The sequence below is a fragment of the Mesoplodon bidens genome (genome assembly GCF_964165515.1).
Source record: "Mesoplodon bidens genome assembly, chromosome: 18".
Lineage (NCBI taxonomy): Eukaryota > Metazoa > Chordata > Mammalia > Artiodactyla > Ziphiidae > Mesoplodon > Mesoplodon bidens.
Genome location: NC_138175.1, coordinates 48,428,908 through 48,446,474, shown reverse-complemented (window position 1 = coordinate 48,446,474; position 17,567 = coordinate 48,428,908). Strand labels below are relative to the sequence as shown.

Sequence of the window (17,567 nt, the reverse complement as noted above, 5' to 3'; positions counted from 1 at the left end):
ACTTAAAGAACCCTTTAGTGACATTCTCATTGGCTACAAAAAAGAGCTTTTGGGGTAACTCTTTATTTTAATATAATTATAAACTTACAGCAAAGTAGCAAGAATAGTACAAGAGATTCCTGTGTACTCTTCAGCCAGATTTGTCAACTGTTTGCTCCATTTGTCTTATCATTCTCTCTTCTCCCCTCCCCGTCTCCATAAGTGCGTCACACACACACACACACACACACACACGCACGCACGCACGCACGCACGCTGTGTTTTGTTTTGTTTTTTGTTTTTGGTACGCGGGCCTCTCACTGCCGTGGCCTCTCCCGTTGCGGAGCACAGGCTCCGGACGCGCAGGCTCAGCGGCCATGGCTCACGGGCCCAGCCGCTCCGCGGCATGTGGGATCTTCCCGGACCGGGGCACGAACCCGTGTCCCCTGCCTCGGCAGGCGGACTCTCAACCACTGCGTCACCAGGGAAGCCCATTATTGTCATTTTTATCCCCGGCTCAGAATCCAATTCCAATCATGTGTTGCGTTTAGGTGTTATGTCAGAGTTTCCTTTTAAACAGTGAATGTTTCCATAACAACACAAAGGTCCAACTTTCTCCCGGAAGGCTTGATGCCTGCAAGTCAGCTGGGTTCCAGCCGGGATAGTCAGCTCACGTGGCGCCATCTTGTGGTAACAGCACAAATAGAGTTTATAAATCGTCTCCTTGGGCAGCTGTGAAGTGATTTAACCTAAAAAGAAATTAGGTGATATTCATATCATCTCATTTTTTCTTAATAATGTGGGAAACTATGTTTTAAATATTTTTCGGTCTTTCCTGGTGGCGCAGTGTATAAGAATCCGCCTGCCAATGCAGGGGACACGGGTTCAAGCCCTGGTCCGGGAAAATCCCACATGCCCCGGAGCGACTAAGCCCGTGCGCCACAACTACTGAAGCCCGCACGCCTAGAGCCCGTGCTCCGCACAAGAGAAGCCACCGCAATGAGAAGCCCGCGCACCACAACGAAGAGTAGCCCCCACTCGCCGCAACTAGAGAAAGCCTGTGCGCAGCAATGAAGACCCAACACAGCCAAAACTAAGTAAAATTAAATCTTAAATTTTTTTTTCTCAATTCAAATAATCCACATACCTTAACTTAGCATAAAATGAGATTTTGCTGTATCTCAAATCTGGACTCACGCAGGTGAAGTCCAGTGCTGTGGGTAAAAACGAGGGCTTGGCCTGAGATATCTTTGGGAATGGATCTGGGAGCCACATTCTGGCTAAGTGATATTTTGCAAGAGACTTCCCCTCTCTGGGCCTATGTTTACTTCTGCAAAATAGGCCTTACAGAGACTTCTACCTGCAGGAACATATTCAGGTCATGGATATAGTTACCAGCACTGTGCCTGATATGTGGGAATTCTTCAATAAAGGTTAAGAGATTATTATTATTTGTCCAACTTTTTGTGAGTAGACAAGTTCAGACCTGAAGTAAAATTCACCCCAGTACAGAGCTTTAACTTTCCTAATCAAAACCACGTTCAGTCAACAAGTATTTATTGATCCCCAAGTCCCAACTGTGTGTTAGGCATTGTTCTAGATGCTGGGAATACAGCCCAAGGCAAGTCTTTGCCCTCACGGGCAAATTTATGTTCTGGTTTTGGGGGAAGACAGTTACAAAATTGAAAAAAAAATCTTTAGTGTTAAGCGCTAGGTAGAGAATTCAAATATGCTGAAAAGAAATGACAGTGTGGCTCTTTTGGATTTGGGGTGACCAGGGAGAGCCTCTCCATAGAGATGAGATTTGAACTGAGTTCTGAAAGACAAGAAGGAGTCAGTCATGCAAAGATCAGGATCGGGGGGTGACCAGTCCAGGCAAAAGGAACAGCAAGTGCAAAGGCACTGAGGTAGGAACAAGCTTGTCTTTTTGGTGGGGCAGAGAAGAGTTTAGTGTGTCTAGGATATGGTGGTCAAGGGTGAGAGTAGCTTGAGATGAAGTTAGTAAGATAGGGGCAGCTCACATAGGTCCCTGAAGACCATGGTGAGGCCTTTAGCTTTTATTTCATGCGGGATGGGAAGCCATCTACGTGTTCAGAGCAGATCGATAAGGTGTTCAGTCTTAAGAGTAGAAAAAGTTTTATCCCAAAGTTTGCACTAAAGCACATTTAGCCTCACCTTACACGTTTTGGAAATCTGCGATGTGTTAAAAAGTTGAATGTGCATGGTGCATGGTATCTTCTATTAGAATTTTTGAACGATAAAACATTTTATAAAAAGGAAATTGGAACCAACATTTACAGAATCCCTTATCTGTACTGCCAAACACTTAAAATGACTCTAAAAGGATCTTTCCAACACAGTAGCATCTCGGGTGGGGCTTAGTAACTTCTGGCTGCGGCGTCAAAGATATTATTTCAACATTTCTGTATAGTGTGGGAAACTCTTTTAAATAAAACTTTTTTTTTAAACAGTTCCAGTCTTCTTTGGGAATCTGATCAATGCTATGGACTTTCTCCCTTGAAAATGCTCTGCTTAGGATGAAGAAAGGGGAAATCTGAGTATTCCTGCTTGTATCTCCTGATCACCCATGTAGCAGGGAGGGTCCCCCCACCCAGAGCCACTGCCAGGGATAGACCGCCCCCCCCCCAGACTTTGTCGGGTGGAGTGGAAGCCTCCCCATCTGGGGCTACCAGGAGGTTCTTTATGGCTGGCCCAGGCAGCTTGCCCCATCACCATCGGAGCGCAATCTTTGAGAAGGGTTGAAATGAACTCTAGGGGCTTATTCCCACTCCCTGGGGACAGAAGGGGACTTTGAGGAGATGCCCTCTCCATCCCTCAGGGCAGGATTCTTCATCATCTTTTTTAAATCAAGAGGCCTTTGAGCAGACTCAAGATGAGAAGCTTTGGGCCCTTCTCCCGAGAAAAGTGCCCGTGCAGCCCATATTTATAGTCATAGGTGGGAAGTTCACAGAATAGATTAGAGGGTAGAGAACAATTTGGGGTTTTAGGAAATTTTCTCCTCAATCACCCTTGATGTGGAAATTGAGAGACTGAGACCCCCAAACAATAATTAAGTGGTTTGCCAAAGCAACACAAGGGACAGAAGTGGGGCTATTACTTTCCACTTTCCAGCATGATGTGAGTTCTAAGCACAGGCTCTTGTATCAAGCTATCTGGGTTCAAATCCCGCCTCCAGCCCTAACTTGTCCTGGGACCCTGAGCAAGCCCGTTAACATACTGTCCCACTTAACCTCCAAGATTGTGTTGACAGCAACAGGATAGCATTGGTGAGATTGTGTCAGGAACAGAACCTGGCCTGTAATAACTGCTAAATAAATTCTGTTGCTACTGTTTTGCAACGAGGAAAGGCAGGCTCAGAGAAATGATGTTATTTTGACAAGGACACAGGAGAGGCATAATTAGAACTAGGGCCTATCTATTTCCAAAGCAAGGAAGTGTTGTTCGCTCCCAGACTAGTGTTTTTCAAACTGCAAGGCACGACCCACTAGTGGGTCAGAAAATCAGTTCAGCGGGGGTCTCAAACAGCACTGAAAAAAAAATTAAATATCAGACTGCATCATACATAGGGTAAATAGCATTTGGTTGCACTTTTATTTTTCCTTGGCTGCACCTCACAGCTTGTGGGATCTTAGCTCCCCAACCAGGGACTGAACCCAGGCCCTCAGCAGTGAGAGCACAGAGTCCTAACCACTTGACTGCCAGGGAGTTCCCTTTGGTGACACTTATGTTTCACGGGATTGTAAGTATACATCTGTGTGTTCTTGGTCTTTTTTTTTTTTTTTTTTTTTGATTGCGCCATGGCTTGCGGGATCTTAGTTCCCCAATCAGGGATTGAACCCGGGCCCTCGGCAGTGAAAGTGCCCAGTCCTAACCGCTGGGCCACCAGGGAGTTCCTACTAGGTCTTAAAATAGTTTGAAAGCCATTACCCTTTACTACTAGTGCCCCTACAAGTTCAGACAGAAGCACACGGAAGCTTTCAGTGACATCTCTGTGTCTTGTAATCCATCCTGTTTCCCAGGAGGGGCAGGGATTCGAGCTAGCCCAGGAAGACTTAGAGGTAGGGAAATGGGCTATGAGCTGTTCATCCTGGAGTGGAGTAAATCGAGTAGGCCAGAGTAACCTTGAGTCTAGATCAGAGCAGAAGGGCTACTTTTTGAAACAAATATTCCTCGAGAGCCCACTCTGTGCCAGGACCTTTGCTGGTTAGTGTTAGGTGCACAGAGATGACTAAGATAGTCCTGGACTCTTCCCTCTTGGGGCTCACTGTGCAATGGAGGAGACAGATCTCTTACCAGGCAGTGAGAGGCTAAAATGGTCAGGGTTGTAGTGGGGAGGGTCCGGTCAGAGTGTGATGGGGGAAGACCAGGAATTAGGAGCACAGAGCAAAGAGTTCCAAGCTGGAGACCCACCAGCAGAGGGCTAGTTCCAGCAGTAGATTTACCTCTGGGGAAACTACCACCCCTGAGTAGGACTTTGCCGGAGACACTCTCGCAGACTTAGGTGGACCCAGGGTTCTTCAACTCCCACCCATGCCTTCTGTGTGGCATTACTGGAACCCAAATTCATAAAGTAGGAAGCCCCACCCAACCCATGAGAGAGAGCAGGGACTGGGATCCGGATGTCTCACAGCTGTCTACTACACTAGCTAATACACGGGCCAGGATCTGTGCTCTTTTTTTTTTTTTTTTTTTTTCCAGGGCGATTTTAAGGCATTTGTAGGCCCAAGTTACCCCGTGAAAAAGTTATATCCCATATTTAATTGCATATATATATCATGAGCAGATAGGATTAATATTTTGGAGTTATAGCATGTCTAATTGACACACACCGTTCTGTTTACATAAAATAGCCCAATAGCCCAGGGACGCAGCTATGATTGTTTCCATTTTGCAGATGTGGCTACTGAGGCACAGAAAATGGTAAAGCCTTCTGTCACCAGTAAGGAAATGCAAAGCTGGGTTTGTGTGGCTTCAGGGCCTGTGCTCAACCATGAGAGGAAATACTGAAAAGGAAACCCTTCCTAACGCCCGCTCCAAGGCTCTTTAAGAGCCTCGGAACCTGAACTAAAGGCGAGAGCGGAGTAAAACCAGATCAAAGCGTATGTAAATAAGGACCAGGGGCTGCCGGGAAATATCATCGCGGCTAGCCTCCAGGGAAAGCGGGCGTCAGAGTCTTACTGAGCCTGCGCAATCTTCTTTTTTTTTTTTTTTTTTTTTTTTTTCCGTCCGGCGCCTGCTCGAGGCACATCCCTTGCCCACACCGGTTCAAGCTTGCCTAATGTACGCAGGCGCCCTTCTCTGAGTCAGCCACCTCCCCTTCCTTGCGCTTGCGCTCTAGCGCTCTTCGAGTTCCTTTCTCCCTCTCTCACGTCAGTTCCTGTTTGTGGCGGGAGAAGGCGGTATTTCCGTCCAGAGGGTGGGAGGGGGCGGTAAGCGGGGGCTGGGGGGAGGGGGCGGGGGGGCCGCGCCGCGCGAGCCGTTGGGCCTGGCTCCGCTAAGGCGTTGTTGCTGGTGCTGCCGCCGCCGCCGCCAGGAAACACGAGGAGCGGGATCAAGCGTAGCGTGGCGATGGGCAGGAGTAGAACCCCGCCAGAGAGGCTGGGCGGCCGCCGGTGACAGGTGAGTGCGCCAGCGCGTGTCCCCAAGCGCCCCCCCCCACGATGGTCGCGTCCGGACCCCCAGCGAAGCTGCGCTGGGCCGTACCACCGGTGCCCACTGGGCGGGGACGGTAGTTCTTGAGCCCCCCCTTCCGGGACTGAGTTGGGGAGGCTGCGCGGGGGCGGTAGGACTAGCCCCGAGGGGGCGGGGGCGGCGGGCTGTACCACTGAAGCTGCAGAGGGCGCATATCAAAGTGTGGGGACCGGACCACTGAAGGGCTGGAGGCGCAGACCCCTGCGTGCTGGGCTGGGGGTTGAGCCAGTGGGCTGGGAGGGGAGAGCCCTCCTGGTGTTCGAAGGCTAAGCCTTTGAGGGGGCGCGTCTTACCAAGTGTAGGGGGCTGTGGAAATAGTTTCTAGAGTGTGCTTAGAGAGGTAGGGGCTTCTGGGGAGGGAGCTGTACCTAGTGTGGCCCGGGTAGCGCCCTCTGGGTTGTACCACTGAGGTCCTGGGGGGAGCCATCCTTAGAACGTAGAGCCGCGGTATATCAAAGGAGGAGGGCTGTGATGTTTATAATTTTGAGGGACGGCGGGGGGACGGGCCCGAGTGGGTTTTCAGGGGAGTTACTCTGGGAGCGCTGTAATGCCGAACGATGAGGAGGGGGTTCTGCCTCCTGTGTTTGGTGGGTGGAGCTTGGGGGTTTACGCTGAGCTGGAGGGGGAATCACCCTTTATTGAACTTCTTATTGACTTTGAGGGGAAGTGGATGGTCAGTGGGACTGCTGTCTACCCTAGAACCTTTTCATGTTATTAAACCTTATTTTAAGGTGTGTTGGGACACCTCTGTGGCAAATTCTTCCAGTGGTTTTGGCTGGGGCGTTGCGGGAGACGTCTTAGAAGCCGCTTGTTTTCTGAGCTTTCGGCTCCATATTAGGGAGGGGAGGGGGTGTGGAGCTTGGATTTGAGGATCTGTGTCCCTGGACCTGCTTAAGACCTGGGGGGAAGGAGTGCTTTGAGGGACACTTCTCCCCGTGGGGAGGGTGGCTGGGACATCTTTATCCTTGGAATTCTGAGCACCCCTTTCCTCTCATTTGGAAGGCACTTGGGCTCAGCAAGAGGCCTGGGCGTAATTAGGTCTTCCGTGGTCTGCCCTTGAACCTTGTTTACTCTTCCTCTGTCAGAGAAGCATCAGGAGCTCTGGCCTGAGAGTGGTTGGTGGTGGGTGCCAAGGGGCCAGGCACCACCCCAGGCCCCTCCATCCCTGGCCATGAGGCCAGACACATGTTTGTGTCTCCTTGGTCCAGCCGCTCATCATGTTTACGCTCCCCACCAGGCGATAACAGTTGGCTTCACCATTAGGCGGCAATGAGGCTGAGTGCTGTTTTCCCAGCTGTTCCTCTCTGCATAGGCCAAGGGGACTTGGTGGCGATGCCCCTGCCCCACACTGACCCAGGGAGGAAGGCTGCTCCGAAGGACTTGGGGCGGCCAAATCCCCCACGGATCTGGTTTCTCACTGTGGTTGCTGGGTGGGAGCTTGGCTCCTCAGGCCAGCCTGTGACCTTGGCTTGCTCCGTAACCTTTGTCCTGGGTCTGGAATTCCCAGAGGGCTGGCCATAATCCCTGATTGACCCAGCTAATGTGGGCTGGTGATGTGGTCAAAGGGGGCAGACAGTCCCTCTGGTCCACATCATCAGCTTCCTAGCTAACTGGCTTCCATGGGTTGTGGTTGCTGGAGAGAACGGTCCCTGAGTCTCTGTGAGGCCACGGTGGCTCTGTAGAATTTCTCTGCGCCAGGGGTTTCTTTCTCTGGTCTGCCAGCTTTTAGAGGGTTTGCCTGATGGGATTAACAGCAGTAGTAAAAACAATAATCTTGAGACCAATGGCTGATATTTATTGAGTGCATTCTGTGTGCCATACACTGTTCAGAATGCTTCACGTGGATTAACTTGCAGAATGCCCACAGCCTAGAGCTTTGTGTACTGTTGTCATGATCTCCACTTTAGAAGGGGAAACTGAGGCACAGAGTGGTAAATCATTTCCAGAGCTACTGAACATTCACCCTATGTCAGGCATGTGACAGGCCTTTTACACACATGACCTCATTTATTTTTTATTCTTTTATTTTTATTTATTTATTTAGGTATTTATTTATTTATGGTTGCGTTGGGTCTTCGTTTCTACACGCGGGCTTTCTCTAGTTGCGGCGAGCGGGGGCTACTCCTCGTTGTGGCGCATGGGCTTCTTATTGCGGTGGCTTCTCTTGTTGAGCATGGGCTCTAGGTGTGCGGGCTTCGGTAGTTGTGGCACGCAGGCTCAATAGTTGTGGCTCGCGGGCTCTAGAACGCAGGCTCAGTAGTTGTGGCGCATGGGATTAGTTGCTACGAGGCATGTGGGATCTTCCCAGATCAGGGTTCGAACCTGTGTCCCCTGCATTGGCAGGAGGATTCTTAATCACTGCGCCACCAGGGAAGTACCCCATGACGTCATTTAAATCTCAAAACACACCCATGGGGTAAGTATGGTTATGCCTGTTTTATAGACTCCTATGAGCTAGGTAGCAGTGTGATACCCATTTTACAGATGAGGAAACCAAGACACTTGCTATGAAGTGAAATGATTTGCCCGACATCTCAAAGTTGGAAGTGGTACAGCTGGGACGTGAACCCCTGGCCTGGTTTGGCCTCACAGTAAACCGCCTGTCAACATGTAACTGGAACAGTGGTTTAGTTGAATCCAGGGGTGGTTATGGTGTTTCTGTCCATTTTTCAGAGTCAGAAATTGGGGCTCAGAGGAGGAATTGCTTTGTTCTAGGTCTGTCAGATGCTTGGGGGCCAGACTGGGGTTTGAATGAATTCTTTGCTCATGGTCCCAAAGCTGGAGAGGGTCTCTGTCACCTCAGAGCTCCTGCCCTAGACCCTGCCAGCTGCGGGCATTTCCTTCCCCTCACCCTTGGAGCCTAGGGCTGCCATGAGCACCTCTGCCGGCAGCCAGTCTAGCAGTTTCTGGGCTTGCTGATAAAACTTGATCCCTCCTCAGAGTTGAGCCAGGGCATCTTTTAACCTGGGGCAGAATGTCTGCTGGGAGCCAGGAGGAAACAGCAGGAGAGACATGTAGGGGGTGACACAGCTACTAGGGGACCCGTGTTTGAGGTCCCTGCACAAGGATGGTGTAGCGGGCATGTGTGCAAGTTCTGGTGCTTTCACGTTTAGTTGTGACCTTGGGCCACAGTGTTCACCTCTGTGCAATGGGCTCAGAATGACATCCCCCTCAGGCTTTCATGAGGATTAAATGAATGAATCCAAGAGAAGCTCCTAGAATGGTGCCTGGCACTGAATAAGTGCTCCAGTGGCAGTCTGAGGGCATCGATCCTTCCCCACCACCCCCACCCTCAGTCAGTCCTCTCAGGCATCATCCTGGAATCCAGCCCCCCAGCCTGGCCCAGCCAGGATCCAGGAATCTGCTGTTCTGGTTTCTAAACTCTGTAAAGAGCTGTACTGAAGTGCTTCAGTGCTTCAAATCCAGCCCTACCACTTGCTGCCTGTGCGACTCTGAGCATGTTCTCAGTTCTTCTGAGCTCATTTCATCATTTGTGTCATGGGATGATGCTAATTCCCTCCTGATAGGTTGTCGTGATGGTTAAACGGGTTAATTTCTGGAGAGCACGTATACCTGTGCAGGTGTAACAGTAAGCCTGCTATCACTATTTAAGAAGAATGCTTGGCACATGGTGAGCCCTCAGGGTATCTTCACAATTGTAATTCTTATTACTTCTGCTAGGATCTTGAAGGCCCTTCCCAGGTTACAGAGCCTTGTCAGGTAACACCAGGAGGAGGGCAGGGCTGAAATTAGCATCTCCATTTTCCAGGTGAGGAAACAGGAGGTTCTGGAGGCTTGAGGGGCGGGGCAAATGCAGCCCCCAGGTCCCCGCCATCTCCTACACAGTGGCTGCCCGGAGCCCCTCCTCGAGGTCGAAATTCTAGGTCCTTTCCAGATGTCATACTCTGCTAAACCCTTTTCCTGCTTGTGCTTTTATTGACTCTCCACCATAGCTCCCAGGAGTGGTGGTAACGGCCTTGACCTGGGTGAGAACAGTCCTTTTGAAGGCCGAGAGGCAGAAGGGTGGTCTCCAACAGGGAGGGTAGCAGCAGTGCTTATGGGAGTCAGGGGCCAGGCCTCTCACAGCCTCGTGGGCCTGGGCAGGAAGTGTGGCTTTGATCCCGAAGGCATTGCGGAGCTGAGGAAAGGTTTTCGTTCATCCGCCACCATTTATTGAACACCTGTTCTGTGCCTGGCATTGCTTCACGTGCCGGGGATACAGCGGGGCACTCAACAAAGGCCCTACCCCCGTGGAACTGAGGGAGGCAAACCCTAAACCTGCTGAATAAACAAGGGGCAGGCTAAAGGGAGGTGCTTGGCAATTAAAATCAGGTGCGATGGGCTGTCAGCAAGGCCCCTGAGCTGATCTCAGATTGACAAGGTGACCTGAGGAGAAGGAGCAGCCTTGGGGTGTGGGGGGAACCACAGTGCAAAAATTGCAGGGAGGACTGAGCTCAGCGAGGTGCAGACACGGGCTGCACAGAGGCCCGTGTGGCTGTGCAGGGTGAGGTGAGGAGCAGCTGAGGGCAGGCAGGGTCGCTCAGAGCCTTGGGGACCATCTTGAAGAGCAGCTTGGTCAGATTTAGGGTTTTAGAAGATGCCTGTTGCCATATGAGAGGTTCTCAGGCTTCTGCCTGGAGTGGGGGTAGATTTTAGAGCCGGTCAGGGAGTTTCACATGCCTCCCACTTCCCCCTTGAGTAGAATCTCTGCTGTAGAAAGAGCAAAGGCCTTGTTGGTTGCCTCCCTCCTCTGTGGTTTTCACACCATGTTTCCCAGGGCCCATGGCTTTTCCCTTCAGGGACAGATGGCGGAGGCTCAGGGGGCTAATTTTCTGCCCACCCCTCCCCAACCAAACAGCTAATATCAGATAACAGCACAGAACAACAGTAATACCTGCTAAAAACTGTACTTGCTGATTCTGCCTTCCACTCAGCTTATGGCCTGAGGGCCTGCAACATTCCTGGCACTGCTCTAGAACTTGGAAGACCGGGCCTTACAAGCCTACCTTCTACTGGAGGCAAGTACCCAGCAAACAAACTAATAATAGGACATCAGGTTGTGATGAACGTTTCAAAGGCAAAATGAATGAGGGTCAGGGGAAAGAGAGAGTGGGGACGTTATGTTTTAGCTGGAATGACCAGGGAGGGCCTCCCTGGGGAGGTGGCCTGTAGGTAGGACTGGTGTGCAGTGAAGAGCCATGGGAGACTTGAGTGAAAACCCCTCAGACCGAGGAGGAATCAGCTGTGGTTCCCACCTCCCAGGGTTGAGAAATGAGGCCTGGAGAGCCTCGGTAATCTGTGAGGGGTCCCCCAACACTGACAGGCTTTGTATTTGGGCAGAGTGGCTCCAGAGTCCCCCGAGCCCAGGAAGGTGCTTGGTAACCATGGACTTTTAATCCCACACCTGAGCCTGGAACCTAAGGCTTAGCGCAGTAAGCAGGAGCCTGGCTGTTGATTTTCCCAGGCTCAATCTGGAGTGTCTTCCTGGAAGGAGCACAGCCCCTCAGAGCAAACATCCTTGGGCCTCCAGAAATCCCTTGGGATGGGGGGTGGGGATGGAAAGGAGTATTTTTCTCAGTTGATCTCCAAGCCTCTGGGGGACCCAGGGACACCCCTCCCTGGGCCCCTCTTCAACTTCCCAAGAGCTCTCAGTGGAAGGCTCTCAAGCACCAGGCCTCTGGGCTGCACGGTGGGGTGGTTCCGTGGCAGGCTCTTCTGGACAGCCAGCCAAGCAGCAGGAGGCCCAGCTTGGGGAGACAGCCCTGGGAGCAGACCGGGAGGGAGGGAGGGAGGGAGGGAGCAGGGGTGGGAGGGGTGGTGGAGTGGGAGCTCAGCCTGGCCCCCTGGGGGCAGGACCTGCTGCCAACTCGGCACCCACGTCAGGTCCCGGCTGTCCTGGGTGCGGGAACAGGGGGCAGCAAGCCAGGGCTGGCCGAGGAGAGACTACATGTCGGAGGTTCCTGCAGGAAGTTCCTCAGGCCCAGCTGTCCTGCCCAGGAAGCTCTTCCGCAGATGTTGTTTCTAAGGGTGAGGCCAGAAATCCAAGGCTGCCTTGGTTTGCCACCTTGTGGGCCCTTTCCAAACGGGCTGGGGTGGCTGCCGCTCCTTTGCCCCCCTCCCCAGGCCTTTGCAGCCTGGTTTCAAGGTGTTCATCATCTGTGTAGTGGTCCGGGCTGGGGGCAGCCAGCCTGGGTGTGAACCCTGCTCCTGGCTCCTGTCTTGGTTGCCATGCAACGGTGGGGGCCTGATTTCATCCCTTGGAGATGCATTTTGCTCAGCTGACGGCACATCCCTGCCGAGAAGGGCTGTAGGGAGGATTCAGGGAGCTAACGTGTCAGAAAGTACGTGGCACGGGGCCTCCAGAGAAGGTGCTCAGTGTATCTGAGCTGCTGTTGCTGGAGGTTGTCAGGCTGGGCACCTGAGAGCAGAGAAGGGGCTCTGGATGTGGCCAGCCTGGGCTTATTGGTTGGCAGGGAAGGAGTGGCAGGCCAGTTAGCTGAGGTTCCCACTGGAGAGGGCACCGGACAGGAATATTCATCACGCCCGTCGCTGAGCAGGGGCTCGGCCAGACGCTATGAGCACTCCGTGCATGCTCTTTCAGACACATGGCAGACCGTGAGGTAGGCAGCAGTCACCCCATTTTGTGGAGAGGAAATTGAGGTTCAGAGCGCTACATAGAATGCCTGTGTTTTGCTGAGAGCTGGCACGGTGGGCTCTCTGTGCCAGGCACTGCTCCAGGGCTGTACATGCCTGCTTCCCACCACGACCTGGGAGCTCGGTGCAGCTCTTCTCCCCAGATGAAGGCCCGGGAGGTCATTGGATTTACCCAAAGTTAAAGTTTTAATAGGTGACAGACATGAAATTTGAACCCAGCTCTATCTGGGGTCAAGTCTGCCTTTTTAAGACTGGCTCTTCTGCCTCTGACCAATGCCATGGCCACTGTTTCTGGGATTGTTACTGCTGTTCTTTTTTGCTTTCTCTTCTTCTAGACAGAGCTGGCACAAGGTAAGCCTCACTGGTCCTGGAAATGAGTGAGTTAGAGCCACTTGATGCCTGCTTGGGAGAGGGGTTGCGGCTGCCTCTCATGCCTGTGGGGCCCTGACCTTGGGCAGCTCCATCCTTCCCCAGAGGCCAGGGGGAAGGGATGAGGGTGGAAGGCACTGATTCCTGAATGGCCTCTGGAGCCAGCTTCGGCTGTTTCTGGTCATTTGCATATTCCATCCTCTCAGCAGATAATTTACTGAGTACCTACTTTGTGCCATGTGTAGTTCTGGACACCAGGGAGCAGCACCTAGTCTAGAGGAGGCCGTGGAGAGGTAACGTTTGCCTTACTGGTGCTCCGAGGAAGGGAACAGAGATCTAAGCTGGCCGTGGGGGGGCGGGGTGCAGGGTGCGTTGGGGAATTCTCCTGAGGTGAGACATTCAGGAATGGGCCAGGCACGCTAGAGTCTGGGTAAAGGCCCTGAGGTGGGAGGTACCTTGATGTGGTGGTGATACTGAGAGTAGGCCACTGTGGTGGAGCTGGGAGAGAGGGAGGGAGCGGAGGGTGGCGGGACCCAGGTTGTTCGGGCAGGTCTGGGGTCCCCTAGGGTCGTGCTTCTCAAACTGGTGTCCAGAGACCTAGGTGGGGGGTGGCCGGTGAGGGTGTTGAGCATGTGTTTTGGGGTGGTGTCTGCGAGTTGTCTGCTTTCTTTCTAGCTGTGTGTTTTCATTTATATGATATTTTTTAAAAAGTTAATATGGGTATGTCATGAATCATCTGGCTGATACCTTTTAACCAGCTAGTGACAGTATTAACATAGCTGCTACTTCCATAGCTCTGGCTAACTCAGGCTCAGGCTGGCCCTTGACTTTGGAATTCACCTTTGTATAATTGCTTCCCGTCTTCCAAAGCGCCGGCCTCACCCCCAGCTGTGCTGGAAGCACGTTGCATTGGGTCCCCACGATGACCCTGGGTTGTCAAAAAAGGCATCTTTTGAAATAACATAATAAATGCTTGGTCTGGTTGGTATTAAGATCAAATTTTATAGACCGAGGATGCTGACGTTCAGAGAAGCATCCCTTGCAGCCTGGAAGTGGAAGTCAGGATTTGAGCCCAGCAGGACACCAGGTGTGGGTCTGGGCCTCGGAGCCCTGTTCCGGCTCTCTGGGGCGAGCAGGTCAGGGTCATGGCTCGGGAGTGGTGGTGTAGTGTGGGAGCATCTCCTCGGAGGGCCGGGATGAGCCAGCCCTCGGGCCTGTGAGCATCCATGGTACTTGGCTTGCCCTCAGCCCCGCCCCTGCCTTCAGGCTCCTGCTGAGGTTCTGTAGAGCTACACCTCCAGTATGCTAGCCGCTAGCCAGGTGTGGCTATTTAAATTTTAAGTAATTAAAATTAAAGTGAAATTTAGTTCTTTAGTTGGACTAGCCCCAGTAGCCACATTTCCATCATTACAGAAAATTCTGTTGTCTAGATCAGCCATGTCCTGCACTCACCCACTGTTATGGTCTTGGGCACACAATTTATTCTCTCTGGGTCTCTGTTTCCTCTTCCAAAGAATGGGGATAGTAATAATATCTACCTCACAGGGTGACTGTGAGGATTATTAATATGAATCCAGGCCTGGCACGTTGTGAGCGCTCAGTAAATATTAGCCCTGGTTAGGACCCTGCCTTTTTGCTCCAAGGTGCCCTAGGGATGACGTGGGGACTCACACCACCAGGCCCTGCCTCTGGCGGTGCAGAGTCGCTCCTGTGAGGGAGGAACCCCTCAGCCAGATGGGAGGGGGGGTGGGGTGTGTGTGTGTGTGTGTGTGTGTGTGTGTGTGTGCGCGCGCGCGTGTGTGTCGGGGCGGCCCTGTTCTTCTGCAGGGCATGGAGGATGGTAAGGGAGGGCTGGCTGGGGTGTGGGAGGGGTTCGGTTTCTCGGGAGTGAGGGTAGAGGGAGGTGGAAGAGGCTCAGACTGGGACGCCGTGATTCAGTCTCCTCAGCTGTGTCCTAGCTGTCCAGCCTTCCTGTCCTCAGTTTTCCCCATCTGTGAAGTATGGGTCCTTGTGGTCCCCAAGTGAGCCAGGTGGTGGGAGTGTCAGGCCAGTGCATAGGGCTTCTTCTGGGCACAATTCCTGGAGGAGAAGGCTGGGACACAGCTCCTGCCTCACTGGGGCCAGGGGATTTCATACACTGCACCCTCTTCAAGCTGACACTTGCCATCTCTCTCCAAGAAATAGCCACAGCCCTTTGTTGGTTTTTTGTTTTTGTTTTTTGTTTTGGCTGCACCGTGAGGCTTGCAGGATCTTAGTTCCCCGACCAGGGACCCGGGCCCTGGCAGTGAGAGTGCCGAGTTCTAACCACTGGACCTCCAGGGAATCCTAGCCACAGCCCTTACAGTAGCCTCCCAGGCCCTGCCCAGCCAGGTCCCCGGCTTCCTTTGTAGCCACACGTGCCTCGCTCCCGTCCGCCACCTCCTGTGTCTCACGCAGGCCACACCTTGGTGCTGTTCTTCCTTGGCCTGGACCATTCTCCCCCAGGTCTCCACATGGCTGCCTCATCTCTTTCAGGTTTGTGCTCAGATTTCACTGTCTCAGTGAGCCCTGCTCTGACCACCGTTTATAAAATCGGAAACCCTTGCCCGCTTCCCACACACCTATTCCTCTATATACTTCTTTTCTCCATAACATTGGTCATTCTGGTGTACTGTATAACTTATCTGTTTATTTAAATTATTTGTTTTAATGCCTGTCCAACCGCCCCCCCCCCCCGCCTTAAATTCTTCCAGGACAGGGAGTTCTGTTTTGGTCACTGCTGACTCTCTGGTGACCAGAGCAGTGCTGACACAGCAAGGGTGCCATATTTGTGGAATGAGTGAACGCAGGTTTTTTTGTTTCCCCTCCACTTGGCAGAACTCTGAGCTCAGAAGCTGTGATTCTGTTTGCCACCCCCACCCTGAATTGATGAAAGCTCTGGGCCTGGCCCTGGCTGGGTGGGGCTGGGGACACAGTGCAGACCAGGACAGGCCCTGTCTCTGCCTCATGCGTGGAGCTCTGAGTCTGGTGTGGGAGGTGCCATTACCCGGATAATTAATTATACGAGTGACTGAGCACGGTAGAGGTGGTAAGTGCTGTGAGGGGATAGGAAAGCCGAGCTCTGAAGGTCTGTGACTCGTGAGGCAGGGAGCAGTCAGGGCAGGCTTCCCTGAGGAAACAAGGATTTGGTAGGTGAAGATGGGTGGGGGACTAGCATGTGCAAAGGCCCTGGGGTGAGGGGGAGAGAGAGAGAGAGAGAGAGAGAGAGAGCGAGTGAGCAAGGAGTAAAGGGGACAGTGGAGGGGCACGGAGAGCATGCTGACCAATGAGGCTGGAGAACAGGCAGGGGCCACCTCAAGTGGGCCTTTGTGGCCTCCATAAGGGCCTGTGACGTGATCCCAGAGCAGAGCTGTTTTTGGAGGATCCCTCTAACTGTGACTTGGTGCTCTTGAGTGTTACGGGTCTGTGGCCAGGCAGACTCAAACATTTGACATGATTTCTGTGGGTGCTGAAAGGCGGGCAGAGCAGGGCAGTGTGGGGCTGGTGGCAGGGAGGAGGAGGAAGTCTGCTCTGGTGCTTATTCTTGTCCCAGTATTGTTTGCAGCCCACCCACGTCTTCAGCCTGCCTCCAGTCTTACCTGCTCCAAGTAGACAGATGGGGCAGTTGTGGGGAGCATGTAGTGCCCAGGAGAAGAAAAAGTATCCTCAATACTGTCTTCTTACCAAAGAGGCAGTATAGGTAAAAATTCACATTACAGAAGCGTGTCATGTAGGAAGTGATGGTCCCCATGTCTCCACCTGCTGGGGAAATGCTAACACCTGATAGGTGTTGAGCAGTCATCGTATTGGGCTCTGTTTGAAGGCCTTTATGTGGATAAATTCATTTAATCCTCACAGCAGCCTTGGACCTTTGCTCCATTGTTATCTCTAACCTGCGGATGAGGAAAACCGAGGTGGAGAAAGGGGAAGTGATTTTCCGAAGGTCACACAGCAAGTGGCGGAGCTGAGGTTGAAATGCATTTGGTTCTCGAGGCCACCTTCACTCCTGCTCCCATTATTCTGCCTCTGTTGGCTCTTTGGCACAGTTCCTTCTCTGCACATGACATTTAACGTATACCTCGTGCCCTCCCGTGGAAGACACTGTTCCCCATAAGATCCACTGTTGATCACATAACCACTTTTCTGAAAAGGATGCTGCAGATGAAGTTTATACGTGGTTTGTGAGATGCACGGCAATCTCAGTATTGTCAGCCTGTGAAAAAATAAGCATATCAGAATTGAGGCGATGTGGTGCATACACGTTTGTGCTTCAGAAAGGGATCAGGTCGATGTCCTCTTGTGCTGTGAGCACACTGAACGCTGACAGGCAGTGTCAGCATATGTCATGTTGATGTTGGTTCTTGCGCATGGCGTGCCTGCATCATGTTCTGTTTGGTGGGTGGACCTTCACCGAGGGTTGGGTGCTTTGCTGGGCTCTTCCCACACATGAGCCTGCGATGGAGGCACTGCTATCATCCCCGTTGCATTGCAGAGTAAACTGAGACTTGGGGAGGCTATAAAGTTGACGGGCAGGGACGTGAATCCAGGTGTGCCTTAACTCCACAGGCCACTTGGGCCCGTGTGGTCCCAGCCCAGCTCCATACTTCCTGATCAGGTGATGGGGCAAGTTATTTCACCCCTGTGACTTAGTTTCTTCATAAAAATGGAGATGATAATAAGAGTGCCTTGGGAATTCCCTGGCAGTCCAGTGGTTAGGACTTTGCGCTTTCACTGCCTGGGGCCTTGGTTCAATCCCTGGTCGGGGAACCAAGATCCTGCAATCTGTGTGGCGCAGCCAAAAAAAAAAAAAGAAAAAGAAAAAGTTTAAATATAAT

At 52.3% G+C, this 17,567-nt stretch overlaps 1 protein-coding gene across 4 annotated transcripts in view; it reads left to right on the top strand.

The window, feature by feature from the left end:
• The first annotated feature begins 5,450 nt into the window (after positions 1-5,450).
• The window catches only part of AKT2 (AKT serine/threonine kinase 2), a 48,655-nt gene continuing 36,538 nt past the window's right edge, over positions 5,451-17,567 (top strand). For all 4 annotated transcript variants that reach the window (XM_081215850.1, XM_081215848.1, XM_081215851.1 and 1 more), the window contains exon 1: positions 5,451-5,619. The gene's annotated coding sequence lies outside the window, so the exon portion shown is untranslated. The remainder of the gene's footprint in view (positions 5,620-17,567) is intronic.